Source organism: Buteo buteo, chromosome 1, assembly GCF_964188355.1.
Source record: "Buteo buteo chromosome 1, bButBut1.hap1.1, whole genome shotgun sequence".
NCBI classification, from domain to species: Eukaryota; Metazoa; Chordata; class Aves; order Accipitriformes; family Accipitridae; genus Buteo; species Buteo buteo.
The window spans coordinates 31,387,009-31,409,148 of record NC_134171.1 but is presented as its reverse complement, the minus strand read 5'-3'; the positions used below and the strand labels follow the sequence as shown (position 1 = coordinate 31,409,148).

Below are 22,140 nucleotides of genomic sequence, written 5' to 3'. Positions count from 1 at the left end.
AGAGCAAAAGGTCCCTTTTTCCTGTGCAGCCCTTGGAGCTGCATCTGCAAGCTTCTACTCATGAGTGAGAGTGCTGCACAAGACTCACGGCTAAAATAATTGCTGAAAAAGGGCTCCTGGGTGGAAAGTACAAGCAACTTCATAAGGGCTGACTAATGACAGCTGAGACAGGATTAAAATGCATATTTAAAAGAAAGCGGTGTCATGTTAAGGTGTCATTTTCAAAGAGAATCACATATATGAACTGAGCTGAAATGATATAATACTAAAAATTCACACATAGTCTTCCTCTCTTTTATCTTCTCCAGTAACTCTACATTTCCTTCTTTACTTCCACATGTAACTTTTATTAGCAGTTGCTACAAACCTTTTGACATGTATAACATAAATTATAGAATTAGATTTTATGTCACAGTATACAGAAAAGAAAAAAACTCATCTTTAAAATTAAAGTTTAGAACTTATGTTCTAAATAACTATCAGTTAACAGGCTCCTGAATTAACTAAAAGTGGATTCCCAGGCTGGGTTCAGTTCTTCTGCTTCCTATGTTTAAGAATCATCACAAAATCTGAAATGCACAGAATAACCTAATTAAATCTTTGTTTCTCTGCACCTGTTGAAGATTTCTATCCCACTTCTTACGTAAGTACACAGGAAGACTTATTAGATATTTTCTTGCATTTTTATGTCTGTTTCACTGCATGCAAAAGGTGCAACATCAATGTTTTGGTTTTAAGAAGATTAGGTTAGAAATTGGTCTTAAAATTTGACTAATAGCAACATGTCACTGGTCTAGTCCATTCCATCACATGTGTAACAGTATGATGAAAGAAGGAACTAAGAGGTGGATTACAATATCAGCCCTAAAATACTGCCATAACACTATGCGGCTCTATTAGACAACTTCTAAATAGCTAGGAACTTCCACATGTGCTGAAGCGTGTTACTGCTAGAATAATACTTAACAGATATTTGATTTGCAATATAGGTATTGCTTTACTGTGTCCCTACTGAGGATTGGTAGCTTGCCAATTAAGGACACAAAAGCAATTTTCTTTTCCTACTCCCATCCTCATCCTACTCTTAAAAAGTAAGTACCATTACTCAAACTAACCATACTGCAATCGAGGCTGAAAAAAGCCCAGTTAGATTTATCTGTGAAGTACCTGGCTCATGATAACTTACTTCAGTTACATACATAGTGAAAATTATGCAAATATCAACCCTAACATGAGGACATTCCCTTTTCTCTATCACATAAGCATGCATTTTCAACTGCACTCTGAGATACCATATCCACTGCAAAACAGACAGCATGCTTCCTTTTTTGAAAGTTCTTTTATGGAAGAATAGCCATTTCAGCCTATTAATCTGCACCTGCATGTAATATTTTAAAAAGAGGTGATGAAAATTGTCTCGCATTTATCTGGATAGAAAACTGATGACATTGGTAAATGGTCAAGTAAGGCTGAACTCCTTTTAAAAAGCTTAGACAAATGCAAGATTTAAACAACCTAATTGCCCACCAAGAGCAAAACAATCATTTTTATATTGTACCTGTTTCATGCCTGTACTGATATCCTACTCAAGTCTGCAGTCTGTATAAATGGCATAGTGACTTTTTCCTTGGGATGACAGAATACATTTATTTAGATTCCAGCTTGTCATACAGCGCAGAATCTCGTGCCCCAGAGTGACTTGACTTATTCTGTTGTCTAGCGTACCACAATAGCTGCTTTCAACACCGACACTGGTTTCTGACATTATATATTGTCAACTCCATTTGCAAACAGCCAACTTCAAACTATCACTGTGGATGGAAAGCAAACACAGCAAACTGGAGCTGCTTGACAGCAAGCCTACCTTTGAGACCTGGGTCACACATTCACTGCCAAATTTTGTAGTTTGTCACATCTAATCTGTAATATGCATAGCAAATCACTTAAGCACAAAAAATGTCATATAAAACCAGTAATGGCTTACATTGCAAATTACAAAGTCTGCCGATGCTCCCCACCATTTTGAAAGCTCTTCATTTGCAACGGGCAGCTGAGCTTCTGTGACTCTGCTTGTTTGTTGTCTTGCACCATTTTCTTTTCATACCTTTGTCTTATTCATTACATACATTAGATGGTTGTCTCAGGCATTAAAAAGCAAAAAAGGAATGTTTCACTAGCCCAGCAATGCTAGATGCATCATACCTATGAAAAGATTCTCTTTATACTAGACAGCAACGCTGCTCCACTGAAGTCCTGGGGAGCATTGCAAACCATTTCAGAGCAGAAAGAGGTCTTCAGAGATCAAGCTAAAGCACAAATGTTTCAATTAATCTTCCAATGACTGGAAATTCTTGAGCTAAAAATAAATAAATCACTGTTATTACTGTTAAGAATCCATGGCAAAGACTCACTGACCCTTAAAGTATGACAGAACATTGTATAGGCAGGAAAATATATCAGGCTTGTTATGAAGATAGGAAGAGGGGATGCCTGTTCCCGCACAGAAATTAGTAAATGAGCTAGGGATTAGTTTTCACAAATTCTAATGCTCTTCTGAGTTTAAGGCCCAAAGCCGGTGCACCAAGTTTTCTGACTTAATCTAGATTTGTTTACTCAGCTCATGAATCCTTCAGCAGGACAAGACAATAGCTTCTACTGACTTGGCTCTTTTTCTGTTTCCTCTTCATAGAAAGTCAGCTTGAGGTCAGCATAACTATAACTGTCTTCTTGCTCCCAGGCATATTGCTGTGACCTCTTATTTATTTTGGACAGTAAATTTAACATCTATTTTGGACTGTCATAACTAAGTCATCGCTTCTTGCAAGTCCTAGCAAGGATCAGATCCCCGTTCAGCTACAAACCCAGAATTCTTATCTGAGTCAAGCCTTGTTATCTTCCATACTGAGCAGAGAAACCTTTGTCTTCCTAGCCTAGCACAATGTGGTTCCAGCCTCATTGCTATTAGTGACTGTGCTAGTAGTTTTGGACATTACCAGAACAAGTTTGTCATGCATATTAAACATGTGCAGGCACAGGCATATACAAACGTAGAACGCAAGATGCAAGAACATCTTCAGAATCCTCCCTGCTTTTACATGTGTCTTCACAAGAAATTTATTCCTGTGGACTCCAGTTATATACCACCAACATATCGCGTTGTTTGGTCTAGAAGCACAAAGGCATTAAACAACCTAATCAAACTGTTGAGTTACCAGATGAAGTAGTACAGATGTTGCTGCATCTATTTTCACAGATAATCAAGCAGAAGAACACAGTGGTTAACTGCTTAGCCTGAAGTTACACAAGTGTGTGAAAGCCAAAACCACAAAAAAGGCACTTGACTCTAACCCACAGTTCTGCATTTGTCAGTCTTTGGTCATGACCAATCTGGTATTCCTCATTTGTCAATTTAATGTCTCGAGTCATTTGCCATCCTCCACTGGGCATTAAGTCATTTACATTGCTTTTCTTGAATCTACATGTAGATAAGTTTTGTCTGCATGAAAAGGAAAAATGTAATGAACACTGTATGGACTTTAATTTTGGTGTAACCTAGATCAGTTACAAAACAACTTCAATAAGTTGAGCTAAAACAGAAATAAAAAAAAAAATCATGGTACCTTTCAATTAAATCAGCTTTAAAAGACCTTCTCAGATCAAACTGTCACTGACTTCTGAAAGCCTTCTTCTAAAGCAGGAGAAGATAGATCTGGGTGAGTATTATTCTTCAGGGTGCTTCACCGACTAGTAGTTGCAGAAAAAAATACAACCCTTGCCTGAGACAGCAGACCTATTTCATGCAATAACCATTTCACTTTTCCATTTCTTTTAGCTTTTTCAAGAAGCCCACAGCTATTAGGAGATCTACATCTCACTATTAAAAACCTAAATATTCTTCCTGGTTATGTTAATAATAAGAAAGAAAAAGGGTAATGTTTAGAAAACAGCTCTTTATGCACACACACAAGCATAGAAGGACTCCCAGTCTTCTGTTAATAGTACATAATAGAATTTTATACCATTTTGTACTTTCTAATGCACTGCAAAATTCTCTCCTTGACTCCAGATGTCAACAACCTCCACGATTACTCTTCCTTACTCCAGTACCTGAATCACCAGCTCTTGCCAACGGGAGATCTGCCAGTTCAGCGAGAGCTGAGTACTGCCTTACAAATGTGCAACCTGAAGAAGCAGCGGCATATGCTTTTCAGTAATGATGTACGCTGTAGTTCAGGCACACAGCGTGACCAGATCCCCTGTGCCAATGAAATGCAGACTTTCAGTCCCGAGGAGGTTAGTTACAAAAAGGACGTATGTGCTTATGCGCCTGAAAGTAAATGGCTGCTCCTGGGGTAAACCTTCCACACAAGGGGAAAGACTGCCATTTTTGCAATGGCTATCAGCCTGCATACAAACGTCAAAGCCACCTCCAGTGCCTCAGAGAGGATGTGCAAAGGAGAGAGAGATTGTGACCAGGAGGCTGGAGAGCCTGGCCGCGGGGCACGTGGCATCCTTCATACTGCCTCAGCTGACCTGCCCAGCCATCAGATAAGCAAAGAAAGGTTCTCTTTTTCGGCTAGATCAGGACAGCCCATTGTATTTGCTGTATTTGCTCTGCAGAACAAAGGTCTTTGATCAAAAGTGTTTTAATCAGGAAGTGTGTGAATGACACAGGTCCAAATTCCTCCACCTCCAGATGTAATTTTTAAATTGATCCAAAACTTCAGACAATTACCAGAGCGCTACCCCAAAAATGTCTACATAGCCTTTAAGATCAGTCACCCGTAATCGGGGATGGCACAGTGCCAGCCAGCTGTGAACAGAGAAATGCATACCCCCCCTTACCACAGCACCCGCAGCCTGAAGCTGTAAGCCCAGACCCTCAGGAAAACTCTACAACAGTCACACAATTTTTGGACTGGAGCTTCTTTTTGGTGTCCTGCCAAGCTGGAGACCAGCTAGAGTTCACATTTACCTACAGGAAACTGCAAATAATCTGAAAGGTTTAATTACCATCTCCCCTTCACTAGCAATGAAAACATAGTTTATATTGCTGGGGAAAATATTCCTGTATTGTTTCTTATTTTGCATGATGACAATAACTGACATGACACTAATGCTGTATTTAACTATTCAAAGTTAAAAACGGACACAGACTTAGGAAGAATAAGCACAGAGCAAAAAAAACATTTGTTACTTTTGGGAAATAGGGGGGAGAATCTGTATAGGCACAGTCTAGTTGATTTTTGAATGAAGCGTATGAACCTTGGCAGAAAAGGTACATACATTACAGAAGAAAAAAGCTTTGACAAACAGAAGCACCTAAACAGATGTAAATATACATTTATTTATTTATTTATTTATTTATTTAATAAGACACAGTAGTATTTTAGGTGATCAGGAAACTATTCACAGAAAGCCATGCTGCCTAGTGCCTTTGGTGGACAGATCTATTATACATTATCCTGACAATTATCTGAGACTACTAAAGCCAGGCCTGTGTCTTAGCCTATGCTGGCCAGAGAATACCCCTCATGTCCTTCAGATATGAAAACAGTGTGTCAAGGACTCATTGTAAATGGCTTTATGAATAGGAGATCTGTCACACTACGTGAAATATTAAAATGTAAAGTTAGTATCCCCTTAACAGACATTAGAATTTATAGAGAAAAATTATTTTTCCTAAAGCAGAATAGTCTTCTCTACTAAACTGTTATCTGATACAATGCACTATAGTTAGAAACATCAAATCACTGTAGCATGTATTAACCTACAAACCATTTCTTGTTATAATATTTAAAAGCCATGGTACCAGTGTATTAAGTATAGTATTAATGCATTAAGTAATAGTTGAGCAAAAATACAGGCACTAGACAGATAATCAATGAGAGTTAGATTTGCCTTAGGCATTAAATATACTGTATTACACCGTCTTCCAGTGTTTTCATATGAAGAAAAAGAACAAATAACATATATAGTGAAAACATTTCACTTCATATCACAAACCAGTTTTGCATTTCCCCTTTAGATGTGTTTTATGCAAAAAAGAAAGAAAAAGTATCCACTTTGTAAGCAGATCTGTATTTTTATTGGCCTTGATCCTTGCTGTGAAGTCTGCTGTGGGCACAGTGCTTATTTACACTCTAAAGCACTGGAAATAACCTGAATTTCCCAGAGTCAGTCCCAGTGTTTCTTCCATTAGAAAAATGATTTGGTTTTAAATCAACCCATCTCCCTAGGCATAGGACAGATGTACATATCGACAATACAAAATACTAATGAACAAGTTTGTATGGCAGAATTAATGACTGTTGCTGAACATTAGTTCTTTAAATATTTAGAAAATAAAGAATATTTTCCAAGGCAAATGAGGGACTGTTATTTGTCTGTTGCTAAATAAAAAAATATTAATAATGTTGAACATTATGACACTGGAATCCCAGGGAAGATGCAAAGTATTAGTGCCGCTTGTAGAAGATAAAATAAAAACATAAATACCAATTATTTTCTGAGAAAACTCCATGCCAAATAAGGTTAGATTGTATGAAATCTGAAAGAATGAGACAGTATGTATTGCACATTAGCAAAATCGTAGTCATTCTCTCATCAGAACAAGGGGAAAAAAGGAAATTAGGCACAAGTTACAAGAATAGCAGCAAATCAGAGAAAGAACAAAAGTACCACAGTCAGCCAGGTGGAGACAACATATGTGGCTGACATGAAAGCAAATATATGTGCAGCACAGTGCTGCTTCTCCTTTCAATCTTTCATAAACTTAACAGAGCATTTTACAGGGAGGATAAAACACGCTGACCGGTGGAGCCGTCCCAGCAGTGACATTCCCTTCACGCTTGGCAGGGTTTTATTGCCTTTTTATCAGAGAGCGTATCGGGCAACTGGGCCAGCAGCTGCCTGTGCCAGGACCAGGGGATCGACGCAAGGACAGAAATGTATCCCATACTTTATATTTACATCAGAATTTTTGCCATTTAAGTGAGAAAGTTACCATGTCATTTATTGCTAACTGAATGCATTTTGCTCGTGTGTAAAATAAAGATACATTTATCAGGGGGATCCAGGTTCAGCAGCACAGACTGAGAGGTTACCTTGAGAACCACCTGAAGTGGCAAACTGCTATTTTAAAAGCCCAGTCTCTGTGCCTGCACACTGCTTTCTCCCCAGCCTGACAATACACACCAAATTCACATGGCTATCAACTGCTCGAGAAGCCCACATACTTCCACCTCCATGGGAGGGATGAAGGAGCAGACAGAATATCCAGAATTTATAGCCTCTTTCTTGTACATCACCATGCGCAGTGAGGTTGTCCTCCCTGTTTTTTAAACCTACTAACCAGCTGCAAGTCCATTTATTTACTTTTGGCATTACTTGAACGCAACTGACCGAGCAGACTTCCAGATCTTGGTGAAGGATAAAAAAGCCCAACAAAAAATACCTAGGAGCCAGACCTCTACCCAAATGCAAAATGCCTCTCCAACCAGGTTCATGAGGCACCTGCCAAGGAGTTAAACTAAAGGTCACAGTTGCTGCCACCACCACCCATGTCTAGGATCCGTACATGCAAGCTGTCATACTTGACACCAGTATCAGCTCTGATAGGTCATTTATGCAAAAGTAACTAAGAAATAACAAAACACTAGCAGAAGTAATTACAGGGAAAACAATCATTGCAGAGCTTATGAGACATTCAATCTTCATTAGAAAAGGATGAAAGGGTTAAAATGGAAGCTGGAAAGTGATGCTAAAATAAGTAAGGAACTGGCTAGTCTGAGTCTTCTTGTATTCTTAAATTTAGCCGTATTCTGCAAAATTCATATGACTTGAACATCCTTCCTGCCTATGTCCCTGACAGTGTGTGACAGTAGTGTTTTGCTTTTCTGAAGCTCAAAGTTGCCATAAGACATTACTTCCCCTACTAAAATCCAAAACCTCACAAAGCCAGAAAATGCAGCCACATAACCTATGGATTCACCACATAGCTATTTCAGTGTATTGGTGAGACTCTGTTACAGATGCAGGACTAACCAAATCCAACAGGTGTTAAAACTCAGATTTATTCTTCAGTAAAAGTTAGTTAGAAGTCCAGTAACATTTTATAAAACCATTCTTGCTCTGAAAACCTTCATCAGAACTCAAGAGCAGACTACTAGATACCTGCAGTTGTTTGTAGCCATCTGTATCTGCTCCCCACTTCACAGGGGATCTCTGGTGGCATTTAACAGAAATATCAAAGGTAAACATCGCTGGAATATTTTTGGAGGGCAACCTTTGAACAGTAAAAGAAGAAGAGAGCTCACTTTCTTCAGTTACCCTCTCCAGAAGATTACAAGTTGCCAGCACACAGTGTAATCAGTCTGTATTTTTCTGATTCACATCACCCAATGAAAAGCCTGAAAATAGCCATTGAGCTTTTTATTCCTCATTTTTTATTGAAACAGAAGACTGCTTCCCATTCCCATATACTGAGAGGTTAAAAAATAAAATATATTGATATAAGTTTCTCAAAGAAACAAATATCTTCAGCTTCTTACCTTCCTAGGAAAAGTCTGACATCAGTTATTTGCTTACCCATCTCATGTTAACCACTACATAATACTAATCGATGCAGCTTATCACGTGCCATACAACACCACTAACTACTTGTTATAATATTATTAATATTATAAATTATTGGAATTTCATACCTTAATTATTGACATTTGATAGCTTATCATTAAAAAAAGGAGTTTTTTCTGCAACTTTAGAAGATGGTTTGGAAAAAAAGCCCAAGCTGCCTCTTTTCTGCTGACCAAGACCAACAATGCACGGTCCTACAAATATAATTAACGGGCCTTAAAAAAATCACACTTGCAGTCAGGAAAGGGCATAAAACGGAAATCCAGGTGGCCTCTTTGTTCGGCAGACCGACAGGTTAACAAAAACTTCTGGGCTTAAAATGACAGGAGAGAGGTGAAACTCTTAAGTGATAAGAGAACAATGGGTAATTGCAATTAATTGCTGAGAAGTGCAAAGCTGGCACCGCAGTCCCCGAAGGCGTGAAGAGCGGAGGCAGAATTCAGCACGAGCTCCATCCATAGAGCACTGAGACCAAAAGCAAACATGCACAAAGCAGCACACATGAAGGTCACCAGATAACAGTTCGCATGATTAAACACTGCTAGAGACCTTCCCTGCACCAGTCCCGAAGCACACTTGGCTTGCCACCATTTGCAGGTCTACTTGTGATGGTACAGCTATGTATTCTTTAAATTCGGGCACCAGCAACCTTCCCCACTGGACCAAACCTCTCAGATGTGAGGCTGTTGACACTCTTCAAGAAGCAGCAATGAAAACATACGTAGAAAAGTAACTCATGGCTGCCCAGGTGCTGAGCTGATCCCCCCACCTCCCAGCAGACCTCACTTTCGAAGTATGTAATAGAAACATATCGTCCTTTTGCCTCTTTCCTCAAGCAAATCTGGCACAGCTCCTGCAAGCACCAATGACCCTGTAGCAAAACCTTGCGTGTGCTGCCTCTGCTCCCACACCAGTGCGTAACTCTCCCTGCCAAAATCCCCTCTCCCAGCGCTAGCAGTTTGGGATGGCAGTGCAGTGAGGTGGCTTTTTAAGTGGGTGCTGTAAGGCTGATATTTGCACAGGAAATGCAGAACTAAGATTAGGCAGGCTAGTGCTGGTCCATGAAATCGTGGTCCACGAAGCGATCTCCCTAACATGTTATTCGGGATAATCATTAATTATATTATTTATTACATTATATTTAACAATACACTTGTGTATTTATATATACACGCACCTTTACTGTGTTGTAGTATTTTAATAAATCATTATTATATAATTTAATAGGTCCTAATAATTAGAACCACAGATGTAGACTCCAGATTTGGAAAAATACTATGAGTGCTAGAATTCTTTCTGTATTTGTATCTTTGTTGAAGATAAAAAGAACAAAAGGGAAAAAAAAGAGAAAAAAGGCAGGATTCTTTGGGGAGTTTGGGTTTGTTCATTTGGAAGAGAGGATAGAAAGGAATTAAACTGATTTTCTAAATGACAAAAGTCAAAGCCAAGCCAAAGAGTTTCCTAGGGTGTTTCCCCTATTATTCTCATTTTCCTTCTGTTTCACCGTGGATGAAGCAACTTCATAGTCTGAAAGTGCTGAACTTACAATGTTCTAAAGCTTTAAATTATGAACTCAGTATTGTATCCTAAACCATACAGCACTGCCAAGCTGGAGTGAATATTAAACCCAGCCTTGTCAATAGTTTTCTTGGCATTTTTTTTTCTTTGCCTACTAGAAAACAAGGCTGAGATTTGGGGGTTGTTTTAAGAAAAACTTTTTCTTTAGGAATCTAGTCCAATTTCCTTCAAATTCAGTTAGGGCTATCTAATTTTTTTAGAAAAGGTTTTTCTAAAATGAAGTTTTCAAAAAATCCTAAACATGTCAATTTAGGTATTTAGAACATTCGGTGTCTCTCAAAAATAAAAACATTCATATTTTGGCTAACTCATTCTGAGGTTTGAGGCCTTCATGGCCCAAGTAAAGAAAATGCATAAGATGAAGGGTAAAGTGAATTATAGACAGCAGCTATAAAGAACAGGAGACATCTACTTGACAGCCTCAGACTGACCAAGAAAAGCAAAACACTGCACAAATTTAGCCAACAATACACAAACACACATGATATTGCACCCAAAACATTACTTAAAATCATTATTATTCATGAGATAAGTACTAACAGGTTAGAGAACAGAAAAACTGAAGCTGACTTAATGGGCAGTTAGGCAACATTTTTCTTCTTGTTTAGAAACAAAGGCTTGATTTGCCACACAGTAGTCATGCTCTGCTCTGAAGACCAAATGATTCATTTCCTCACAAACCTTTCCAGTGCAGTCAGTATTGTATCATCAGTATGCTTCATGTAGGGTCTAGCCCTGCAGATATAGATGCAGACCTACAGTATGTAAATATTCATAATTTACAGAACATATCTTTATATAGAAAATACATAAAATTATGTTATTAAAATTATTATAGCTGTGCAACTGAAGTTGGGGCAAGCTTAAGAATGATACCTTCTAGCAGCGACGTAACATGAAAAGACTTAACAGTACTACTCATGTGCGGAACTTGCATTATGGCAAAAGTAATGAATTGACATTTCTAAGAGCTACACAATAAAAGACTATAATCAAAAGCAGAGTCCATGATACAATCTATAAAGAACTGATTGCATATACGTAACAAAGAGTCATTGCTTGGGCTTTTGTGAGTTTACTGCTGGACACTTGGACTGCATTGTGCATTACAGGATACTGTTAGGCTTGGCACATGCAATAAAGTTCTGCAAAAAGAAATGTTAATGATAAATTCAATATGCAACTCAGTTGTGTGGCTGGGCGAAACTGAGTGAGTCTGGTCCCTGGGAGAAGTGGCATTAGACACCCGCAGTCAGTCGTGCCCTGTGCCACAAATGAGTCGCAACACCAAAGTATGAACCTCAGAGTGCCAAAAGTTCCCAAAGATCAAAAGTGGCCAGTGAGACAGACTGGTCACTGGGACAAACAAATCTTGATGAGAAAAGCCAACACTGCAGAACACCCTGGAAGCAAGAAGGATGTTTTCATCCTATTTGGCAGAAGTAGAGCCACACATGAAATTACGGTAAAAACATAGTCACTAATTTTGCGTGTCCAACTTAAAATATCTATGCTTGCTTTTTTGAGGCTACTTAATGCTATGTGGTTATTGACACTTGTAAAACACAACTGTCAACTGCAGTCAGTTATGATGTTAAGCAATTCTCTTAATTGGATTTAATTAAAATTAACTAAAAATGAGTTAAAACTCCTAACTGAGGCACCTGCAAACTGAAGAACACAGAATTTAGGACCCCATGTGAACAGGTTAGTTTAAGCAATGTAGAGGTACACAGAAAATCCATGGAGATGCAAAGTCACTTACCAACAAGTGGAGTTTCTTCTATATGCACACTCACATGCTCAGCATACATATGTAAACGAACCCTTCAGTAAAAAAACCCCTGTGACTCCAGCATTACCCATGGGCAGCACACTCTTTATCCCTCTGTGTCTCCATGGAAAACAAGACTGATTTTAAAATCTCAGTTCCAAAAATCAGTTCTTAAAATGCTGTCCTACTCATGGTCCATTGGCTTGCAGTGATTCAGATCATCTGCTGGACCACGCAGGGCCTGTGAGACAAAAATTATTGTTTGATGATCTGGTGTTGGGTGAACAGATAGAAAGTCTCAATAATTTCTTGACAAAAGGAGAGATGAGGGTGAGGGATAAAGAGGCATTCCCACCAAAATATTGGATGGGACTTCCCATAATCAAAAAAGAGTTCAAATTTGACCACGAAATTGTGATCAGCCTGCTGCCAGGAGACTTTCTGAGTCAGGACAGTACAAAGTCAAATATAACACTTGCAGATTTGTGTATATCGCAAGGTTCACCTCAGTGTGCAGTCATGCTCACATAAGCATAGATTCCTGTCTTGTCCAGTGCTGACAAAACATGAAGTGTAAGCAGAGTATGTCCTCCAGTCCTCAGCGGACCTATCTCCAGGTCAGCTACCAATCATCAAATCTAGAACAACACTTCAAAGCCCAGTTTGCAGCGCGCCATTAGATCAGATGTTTCTTATGTTCAGTGTGGCAGCCAAACAACCAAAGCTACAGAGAGCGAGCTGCAGAAGCTCTATTCCTGCCCAGAAGAACTGCCCTTCACTAATCTGTCACTGCTGTGAGAGCAACCCCACGCACCTGAAAATGGATGACCGTTGTCACAAATACCCTGGAAGAGACTCTGAGAGCCACCTAGAGCTAAAATGGCCTTACCCTGTGCTGGTTTTGGATCCAGACTGCAGCAAATTGAAGGTTATTTCTCAGAAGAGTTGAGCTGCAATTTCTAAATAAGCACATTGTAGATAAAACGGTGCCAAATGTAGTCTAGCAGCTAAAGCCACTGTCACCATTCTGTCTGACAAACAAAAGCACTCAGTCCTGTCAGAGTCATAAATGGGTCTTCATCTTCTCTTTTGCTCTGACAATGTAGAATAAATAGTTCCACAAAAACACCTGGGCTGAGAAAAAATTACCTCAGTGACCCTTTTGGCTTACAGAGCAGCTGCTCTTATTGACGCAGCCTCTGGTTGAAAGGTGGTTTGGGTTTGTGTGGTGGGGTTTTGGCAGTGGGGGAGGGACTGCAGGGGTGGCTCCTGTGAGAAGCTGCTGGAAGCTTCCCCGGCTCCAGGTCGGGCCCACCTCTGGGCCAGGCCAAGCCCGTCAGCGACGGCAGTAGCACTTCTGGGAGAACAGAGTTAAGAAGGGGAACTGGTAGTGAGTGGGGGGATCGGAATGTGAGAGGAACCCCTCTGCACACACCGAGGTCAGTGAGGAAGTCCCCCAGCCCGTGGAGGGGAGCGGGGGAGCGGAGGCCCCCAAGATGGCTGTGACTCCATGGGAAAGCCCACACTGGAGCAGGCTGTGACTGAGAGGACCCACTCCAGGGAAGTTTGTGAGGAACTGCAGCCTGTGGAAGGGACCCACGCTGGAGCAGTTCGTGAAGGACTGTGTCCTGTGGGAGGGACCCCCCGGGGGATCAGGGGCCGAGTGAGGAGTCCTCCTGCCCCTGAGGAGGAAGGAGCGGCAGAGACAAGGTGTGGGGAGCTGACCCCAACCCCCACCCCCTGTCCCCCTGCGCCCCGGGGGGAGGAGGGAGAGAGAACCGGGAGTGGGGCTGAAGGAGGGAGGGGTGGGGGGAAGGTGTTCTGAGGTTTGGGCTTACTTCCTAATATCCCTGTTTTGATTTGATTGGTAGTAAAATAGATTGATTTTGTTTCTTCCCCAAGTTGAGCCTGTCTTTTGCTCGTGACCATAACTGGTGAGTGATCCCTCCCAGTCCTTGTCTCGACCAACGAGCTTTTCTTTATATTTTCTCCTTATCCCACCATGGCTGGGGGACGGGAGTGAGTGAGCAAGCGGCTGCATGGTGCTTTGTTACCAGCTGGGCTGCAACCATGACAGACAGGCTCCTGCAGAGTGCCTGGGAAGGTGAGCTTTAAGGCAGCAGGAATCCATCCTTCAACTGCTGGAAATGGGTGTTCCACCAGGCAGGTGTCCAAGGGGATTTAATCACAGGCCAAACGGAGCCTTTGCTTCACATCTGAAGAAACGTCTGTGTGCTCCAAAGCTTACCTACTTTTTTCTTTCCCATCATACCTGAAGGAACACAATCATCTGAAGCATGCAGTTTGTCAAATTTCAGGTGTTGGTATGAGGATACCAGACCCCAGTAACTCATGACAGTGTTCAGCAGGCTGTGGGGGTGGTTGAAAGATTAATCTACTTGCCAGAAAAAACATAGCAGTGTTGTTTAGTACAACCCACCCTTGTGCTGTCAACAGGGGATGTTGGAACAGAGTGGTTGGGAAGAACATCAACACCCACGTGTATGAGCTGAGGGTGCCTGTCCTTCCTCCAAGCACGAGCAGCGGATGAAGCAATGACTGCCAAAGCTTCTGGGCTGAGAGCAGTACGGCACCGTTCATCATTAAAGCCCCCAGATGGGCCAGCGTAGGCTACTGCAAAATATCTACCAAGCTTGGAACAGGATTCTGAAAGAACAAGAAGAATCAGCCTCATTTTTTTTCTTAGCAGCTTATGTACTCTGACAGCTCTGTGAAGTCCAAGTACAAGATTTCTCCTCAAGAAAGGTATGAAAAAGTGCCTTATTATGAAAAAGTTCCGTATTTGCCACTAGAGGTAGAAATGGGAAGCAAAAGCTCTTATCTTTTGACCTTGCTATAAGAGGCAGCTCCTTTTCATGGCATTTGCAAGGGTTGGGGAGGTACTAATGCTTCACACTGGGCTAGGTGGGAACTAGGACCTGATCTTTTATGTACATCACTATTACCCAGTGAAGCAAAAAACCAAATATTTCAAAAAGTCAGAATTGCAGTAGCAAGCCTTAATTAGTTTTTTGGTGCCTTTAGCTAAGCTTTTCATTTGAGTGAGTGAAAAATTTTTTTAATTAAGCTACCTTCTGCCTCAATTTCTCCAGATATCTTCCTGCTTCCATGAAAAATACCACAGATGCCAGAGACCACAGCTTCCTTCAGTACACAGCTGTGATTCACACTGAGGGCAAATCCACTCTGTGCACTCAGGAAAGCTTGGGTTATGTGAGCAAAAGAAAATTCAGTAATATCATTAAAGGTTGAATTAAAAGAAATATATGCAAAGAGGCTAAATCCTTAAAAGGGAACTTTAGTTCTGGCACTTCATTTCTTTCACTTGCAAACGTGGCAATCCCCTTTGTCAAAAAAAAGAAAAAAAAAAAGAAAAATGTTTCTTTTGCATCTTTTATTTTGCACACCCAACCAGAAGCAGTACGGTGCAGTATGGCCTTTACATCCCTTGCGCTGATCTCTGTTATCTGAGGTAACAGAACAGCTAATTGCAGTAACAGGTGGTCATTCTCCACTTGAAAAGACCAAGAAGTCACTTATGATGGGTCTCCCAAAGCGCAAATGCTGACACAACTGTGGGCTCTCCATTAAGGTTTAGAAGACTGTGTAATCTTCAGAAGAAAGACTCTTTGCCATTTTCCTCCAACCTTTAATTACTTCTGTCCCATAGTCTCCAACGTGACTTTCCCAGTTGTGTGATTTCATCTCCCTTGGCTGTTTGTCACCTCCTTACTTTTGCAATCCCAGTTTGCACTTATCAAGGCTTCTGGTATATTGGGAGTCTCTGCCAGCAACCTGACTTTCTGCCTACTAGCTCGCTTTATATCCTGATCCTTACCAAGTCCCAGTCATCTGCCCCAAAGTCTTAGCTTCCCTTCACATTCTTTGTGTACTGTGTTCATGTACTATCCTACTCATCACATAGTTCAGTTTCTTGTGAAATCTGTACCCATGATCTCCAGTCCTCCTCTTCCTTATGTCACTTGGATCTCAGGTTCCTCCCAAAACCACCTGGCCCTTCGATCCCTGACACTTGCTGCACAAGCACCAGTAGACAAACTACTATGAAAGAAGAGAGGAGTGGATGTCAGATTTGATCCTAAACAAAAGATTACAGGGCAAGTTCGGAACCTCTTCGCTCACACACCTCTTCACTTTGGAGACGTCACATACAGGCAATCCTGCTAGCCACAGCATTTGTGAGTGGACAAGGTACAATCTTGTCAACACCAGGGAGCATAGGTGTTGAGGATTCATAAGGCTAGAAGAGACCTCAAAGAGCAATCTGTTCCACCATGCTGCTCCAGAAAGAATTCAACTATATTTATGCTGTTCCTGACTAATATTCAAACAACTTTTGATGATGTTAAAATCCTGAAAATCCCAATTCAATTATCTGTTCCATTGCTTCAGTTTCATTAATGCCAAACCCATTATGTACCATGTGGTTGAGCAAAGGCATGGAGCATGTTGCTTCACAACACCTTTGTGACATTCGAAAGTTACCATGTCTTGTTCACCCTGCCACTCTTCTTTCACTGGAGCTGAAACAACTCCAGACCTTTCAACCCTCCTTTATAGGCCATATTTTCTAAATCTTTAATTATTTTCATTCCTCTCCTCTGGATTCCCTCCAATTTGTCTACACCTTTCTTGAAGCATGCACCCCAACTGGATGTGGTGGTAGAGCTGAGGAGGACTATTGCATGGAGTGGAAGTATCACTTCTTGTGTCTTCCATGCTGGTGTCCTATCTATATATCACAATACGATGTTTGTCTTTATTGCAGCAACTCCTCAAGTAATCTACCATAAACAAGAGCTCTTCTAAAGAATTACCACCCAATCCCTTCCTTATACAGTTGATAGCTACAATATCTTTGTCCTGTTGAATAACTTAATTCTGTCTCCAGTATAGTCACAGTCCATCTCCGATTAGATGTCAACTGCAGATGTAGCAAGCACCACTGAGGTCACTGTTGAAAACACTCTGTAGTGCTGGGCATTGAATAAACATGTAATCTCTCATTTTATTTGCTAAAGTTTTCACAGGTGAATGTGTAAAAACTACAATATTCTGAAGACATAAGACAGAAAATTTGGGCAGGCTTTCATGAAGACATTAAAAATGCAGGTCTCTGACAACAGGACACTGCTTTAGCAGGATCTGGAGCCTAGATACAAATCAGAATGGCAATACCATGTTTCCAAAGGGTCTTAGGATTTTTATTGGGTTTTTTTTTGTTTGGGTTTTTGTTTTTTTTTTTACAAGGCAAAAGAATTAGTCTAATTCTCAATTAATCATTTGGCTGAATTAAAACAAAAATTAGCTTGAGTCATAAGGACATGTGATGAACTACAGCCCACATGGTTAAAACTTGGCAAAGTTATAAGCAACAGAAAAGAGGTTTTACAACGGGGAAGACAGTTCAATTTTGTTGGCAGATGGTACCACTCCACCCAACTATATCATGTGTGTGCCAACAGATACCCACAGATACTACAGATTCACATGGGTTTCTATCACTGTTTTTCTCTTCTGGGCCAAACTGTTCCACAGACCACTGTAATTGTACTTTTTTTTTTTTTTCTGTGCTAAAGACTTTCAAACATGACTTTATTAAAGGCCACAGAGAGCACGTTACTTTGAAGAAAATCAACTTTCTTTGAAGAGCAACATGAAAGTCAGTATCTTGTATGGTTCAGTTCACTTTAATTCTTTTCATCACACTCTCTCCACATTTCAACTTAGCAATAAATGTAATCTCTTATGTGCAGCATCCTCCTACAGAAGCCTCACCACAAATCACTAGATTGAGCTGCTTTATGAAGCTGCCCAAATCTGACTGCTGACTTTCAAAACATGCTGAGTAATGAAAGAGATGTTCAAGCAGGTCAGCATCGTGCACAGCATTTTGCACACCCGAACATTAAAGTGTGAGGAAAGCTTTTACTTATTTGGATCATTGTCACATCGTTTTTCTTAAGGCAATAAACACAAAGAAAATAAAGCTTGCCTATGTATTATCATTGAAATTATAAGCTCAACCATTTCAAAGCTTCGTTGGGATCTGAAGTATTTGACTTAACTGATTTGACTATATGTGTTGGTTATCACAAATGAAGGTAATCAACAGAAAAGTCATAACTACCTTTACTTAGCTACATCGATCAGTCCCACGAACTAAGATCAGCTGAATATGACAGTATTTTCTTAAATGGCCTTGTTAGGGGCATGAAACTTGTATTTCTGTAATTCGGCATACAGCATGCATATACAGAGGAGAAAGTGAACTATGTTTAAGAATGTATTGATGTACTTCATACATTTATAGGAGCATCTGAATCATCTTCACTTAATGTGTTGCGCAACTGCAGCATAAGCCACTTACCCAGGATAACACGGAGCAAGATCTTTACATTTTTCTCCCCACCAAACTTAATCACTGTGATTCATCCCTTTTGACACACTGGCTCTTGAACAAATAAAAATTATTTGTTACGAGTCGATTTTATTTCTTTGTAAGACTTCATTGGTGTAAGTGTAAATGCTGAATGTAAAGTAAGGGTAAATGCTGTATGCTTCTGACAAAATATATTTTAAACAAGGAAATCGTGTGATATGCAATGCAGAGAATCAAAAGGAGTGGAAGTCCCTTCAGGAAGTGATGGGAAACAATAAGCGTAAGAGCTACACAACAACTCATTGTCTCCTAAAGACAGAACTCAGAGTCTCCATGGAAACAAACACACTTTTTATCCATCACTAATTGATTTAAATACTAGATAAAAAAATTGAATTTGGCCCCTCCAGTGGAAGTACGAATGTAATTAAAGTTAACACTGTAACTTTAGGTTGCCTTCTATCACATGATTCAAACCCAATGAATTCTACTCTAATGTGCACTTCATACAACTTTATTAAATCTTATTCGAATACATGGGATCAATGACAATATATAGGTGTTTAGAACATCTCAACATCAAGCTGATAGAAGCTATTATGCAGCTACATTGCCCTGAGTCTGTTGACTCTGAAGAAATCAACTGTACTTTTCTAACATGCCAGTTTATCCATATCTGCTATAATTCTCTTATCTGGGCCTTTACGAAATAAAGACTGTGCATTGGTTTTGTGGAAGCGGGGGGGGGAGGGAACCAACCTCCTAACAATCAGTCAGTGATTTGCAAATATGAATAATTCAGAATATGAAAAAAAAAAAAAAAATCTTCTCTTGGCTTGTGAGGGGAAAAAGTCAAAACACAGTCATTTAAGCTTATGCTGTCTATATAAAAATTCTGTTTATGCTAGACTTCATTGTAAAACAACAACCAAATATATTCATATTCATAAACTCATCATCACATTTCAGACAATACTTATTATGCCATGTATTTCTTATTTAAAAACTGCTTACCTGACACATCTACAGTAGGAATATATTGAAGTAACCCTAAGCTGCATTACTCACACAGATATATCAATCTTCAGTGACTGACATACCTGGCAAAATAGTATTCAGAGTGACTAAGAGGCAAAGCAGAAGAAACCGCAGAAGTTATTGCTATAATCAGAACTGTGAACCTAAAAAGGCTGCTTTTTAGTATCTGCAGTTAAAATGAAATATTATCGCCAAAGTAACAGTTCCTTTTAAAAGTAAATATATTTCCTTTAAGTTTTCAGGAGCTGGTTGTTATAAAAAAAGATTTTACCTAATGTATTACCATTTCACCACTGCAACTACCTGCATAACCTCACAAGACAACAGACCAAAATAAGACCTATAAGGAACAAACTTGGACAAAAAAGAAAGAAAAAAGTCAATGTCTTAGCACAGAACACAGCAAGACATTCATACTTTACACCAACTGTGTTTGCTACCAGTGCACTTTTAAAAATCCCATTATACAGCATATAGGAAAAAATAATCATTGCTCCTAAGGGTGAAGCAAGTCTCTCTAAAATGCAGGACTGCCCAAATGGATATTTGGAAAGGGTCCTTCATTTTAGCACAGGATGCTCTGAGATACATTTTCCTATTGGAGAAAAAAGACCCAATAACAACCAGTAGCAATCTCTTTGCTGTGTGCCATATTTATTAATAAAGATTTCAAGGTAATTCTTGTATTTCTCATCAAACTGGGACATAAATAAATATACAAATCACTTTCATATAAAGTTTCGATACGCTTCACAGTGCTAAATTCAAGCTCATTGTTGCAATGAAGTATTCAAAACCAAACACAACCTCTAATCTGATAAATTGATAGCACCCAAGGAAGACTTGGATTTGTCAATTTGATGAATTCCTGACGTGGATTCAAACCAAGTGAAGTAAGTTATATGCAGAACTGCTAACTACTGCCTATATTAAAAAATATCAATGGCTTTGTTGAAGAAACTCACAGTACCATTTATGCCCATCGATTAACATTTTGATATAGTTAAAAGACTTCATTGTCTATGCAAGGTGCGATCAGAATTATTTCAGTGATGGGAGCTTCCTGAGCATGCATTACTAAATACCAAATAAAAGTCAGTTCTGACTCCAATTTATCACCTTTAATCTGTTAAAATATAGGACCTGCTACATGTTACTGCTGTCGGGTAGCTTCAATAGCTCGGATTCTAAGAAAAGAGCTCTTCTCATAACAATTGCCATATGCCGTTTAAGGTACGTACAGGAAATCTGTTTGGGAATATAACGAATTATATTATCCATATATCTATTATCGACAGAGTATCTGTTATTAGGCCTGTGGTTGCAAATTAGTCTTTCCTTTCTCCGTGTCCCCATCCCCCATCCACCCAACAGCAGATCACTTTCAGTGCCATTATTGTCAGGCGTATTAAATTTTCAGGACGCCCAGTTGTGGTTTCCAGGTCTCTATTTACCCCTTGAACCGTGTTTTTAACGGGGCATTTTTACACTTAAAAGGACAGAGCGGAGGCATACCGTTGTCTTGCTTACTACAACTAGAGAGAAGCAGATGTGTAACTGACTCATGGCCATACCAGCAAAATTAATTAAACAACCCCAAGCCCTCATTCATTAGGAATCGCTGAATGACACAGAAAAGATCCGCGTTGCGCACGTTTCTGTGTCCAAAATCGACATTTTCTAACTGAAGAGATTGTGCAAGACAACAGTTCCCCGCGGCAGATAACATCACCTCTAGCTTACCTGCTCCGCTTCTTAAGGCAAGGGGCGAGAAACAGAACCGATGTGCCTGCCGCTGCCTTTCAGCCGTGAAAAGCAGCGGATTTCATAGCTCATTAAAACGTGATGGCCGTGACACGATAAACGGCTTACGGGCGCTCGAACAAAGCGATGCCGCTCTGGAGAAGCATCGTGTGAAACAAAGTCATCTCTCTGACAGCTCCTGCTTTCCAGCCGAGCCGCAGGAACGCCGGACTCGCTGGGAAACCGCTAACAAAGGAAAACCCGAAGGAACGCGAAGGAACCAGCCCAGCCGCCGAATTCCCCGGCGGCACTCGAGAAGCACCTTCCCTTGGACGAGCCACCCGCACGCCTCCTTCCACCTTCGGCCGAACAAAGGCAGCCGACCACCCGCCGGTAGGTAACTACTTACGGGGGGGGTTCGGGGCCGCCCGCCCCGCGTCCCGCACCGCCGCCGCCACCGCTCGCCGCCGCCGCCGCTAGCAAGCGGAACGCCCCACGCAGCCACAAACCGGCTCGGACGGGCGACACAAAGCGGCGGGGACGCGGGCGCACGCCCACGCCCCCACGCCCACCCGCGCCTTCAGCACAATGGCAGGCGGCCCCGCGCGGCCAACGCTCCCGCGGCGCGGAGCGAAGGCAAAGCGCTGCTGCCGGGCTGCCCAGCGCCGCGGGGGGGTGGGTGGGTGGGGGCCGCGGCCCCCCCGGGCTGCGGCGGGGCTCCCTCCCGCTGCCGGCACCGCCACGGCGGGGCCGGCAGGGTCCCTCCTACCTGCTCTCCCTCTCCGCGCTGCCAGAAGGGAAGAGCCGGCGGCTCCTGCCGCAGCCCGTCGGATGCCCGCCCCACGGCAGGGCGGCCGCCGCCGCCGCCGCTCACGGGCGCCCCGCAGCGCCCCGGCCCCGGCCCCGGCCCCGGCCCCTGCCTTCGCCCTCGAGCGAGTCGCGGTCG

At 41.2% G+C, this 22,140-nt stretch overlaps 1 protein-coding gene across 1 annotated transcript in view; it reads right to left on the bottom strand.

The window, feature by feature from the left end:
* Positions 1 to 21,365, bottom strand: part of CRACD (capping protein inhibiting regulator of actin dynamics) — a 139,066-nt gene extending 117,701 nt beyond the window's left edge. Inside the window, exon 1 of the mRNA XM_075026308.1 lies at positions 21,195 to 21,365. The gene's annotated coding sequence lies outside the window, so the exon portion shown is untranslated. The remainder of the gene's footprint in view (positions 1 to 21,194) is intronic.
* Positions 21,366 to 22,140: the final 775 nt, after the last annotated feature.